We start from the raw sequence: 1,840 nt of genomic DNA on the forward strand, positions 1-1,840 counted from the left end.
TCAGCCTAGATATAGTAGGGAGGGCCTTGGACCTTCCCCAAAGCAATGTGCCTTACCCTCTCTCAGGAGTGGATGGGGGTGCAGTGGAGGGGAAGATGGAGAAAATTGGAGGAGGGGAGGGAGTGGGATTGGTGTGTAAAATGAAAAAAGATAGTTTGTTTTCTTTTTTAGAAAAATAAAAAAAAGAACAGAAAACAAAACTGTCCACCCACAGGCTTTGCAAACACTGATTTAAAAGGGTTGTCTTTCTCTTCAGAGTCAGCGCCGCTGTGAGAAGAGTCCCAGTTCTCTTGCAGGGAACTCAGGGCTAGCTTGGATTAGTGAATAGACCTCATTGTCCAGCTAATGCATTATGCATCGCAATCACATGGCCAGCCAGACCAAGTTGGAAATGCAGCCAAACTTGTGACCCTGATTTACTTAACTCTTCCGCTGCAGCTGCAAACCCTATGTTGCCCTACTGTGTGTTGAGTTGATCCCATCCCACTCATCCCTTGGAGACACTCAGAGCCACTATTATTCTTAGGAGAAGCATGGTGGCACCTTCCTTTTTATTAATTTCTTCTAATCGTCGGATGTCCATCATGTCCAGAGTCTCCTCTCGGGCACTGGTTCCTCTGCTTCATAAGATGCAACTCTTTGTGATTCAAGAACACAGGGGCTTATGAGAATCAAGTAAAGAGAATTAGAAATTTTCACCGGTCCACTGAGCACCATGGCCACTCCCAAGCCTTCCTACCTGTGAGGACACCCTCAGCCCTTCCCCTACTCTAGATTATATTTGAAGGCTTCAGTTCTTCCATTTCAGTTACCCGGCATCTGTTGCCCAGCCATGCTTCACACAAAGATTTGAACTCCATGATACCCTGTGCCATCTCAAGAGGGTCTCGCCTTGAATAAATACCACCCTAAATTTGAGCTCATCCCAAATCCTTAGTTGCCTGTGTGGAGCCTAGAACCCAGTGTCCTCCTGGTATGGTCTCTTTGAAAGCCATGCTGTCCTTTTCCTTCAACAGACTTCACTTTAGCCTGACGATGGTTCTCAACCTCCCTTACGCTGTGACCCTTTACTGCAGTTTTTCATGCTGTAGCGACCCCCAACGACAAAATTATTTCATTGGTATTTCATAACTGTAATGCTGCTACTGTTATGCATTGCAGTGTAAATAGCTGACGTGCACAATATTTAATATGCAACCCACAAAGAGGTTGCAAGCCCCAGGTTGAGAACCGCTGGAACAGGTTTCCCAAGTTACCGCCCAAGGAACAGCTGTAGAGAAATGCCTTTCCTTTCTTATTAGAAAGGCCCAGCTCTCATTGGGCAATTGTTCTCTCTTTCTCCAGAACTCTGCACAAGGAAGAGGCCCTCTTCATGAAAAAAACATACGGCTCTCCTAATCTGGAGCCGACAGAGTAATCCCACTCACTAAGGATGGTTTTCTAATCAGGCAGGCTTGTGCATGCCTGTAGCCTCAGCAGAAGGACTGCAAGTCTGACATCAGTCAGGCTGAATAATAAGACCTTGGCGCAAACCAAAACAAGGAGACAGCAGGACAGGAGTTGACTTCCTAGCAGCTACACTGGGCAGTTCACAGCGACCGTAAATCCAGAACATCAGAGAACCTCTCTGGCCCCTTCCGACATTTCACTCTAGAGCACAAGCCCACACAGACATACACAGATTCACATACTTCAGAACAACAAAAGAAAACTCTTTCCAAAGAAAATGAAGATGATTTTCTCTTTCTAAAGATACATATATAAACACACTTACTAATACAATGTGTTTTGGGTTTAGTTTGAGAGACTCTTGTATGTAATTTAAGGTTGGTTTGTTGGA

The sequence above is a fragment of the Microtus ochrogaster genome, unplaced genomic scaffold (assembly GCF_000317375.1).
Source record: "Microtus ochrogaster isolate Prairie Vole_2 unplaced genomic scaffold, MicOch1.0 UNK61, whole genome shotgun sequence".
NCBI lineage: Eukaryota > Metazoa > Chordata > Mammalia > Rodentia > Cricetidae > Microtus > Microtus ochrogaster.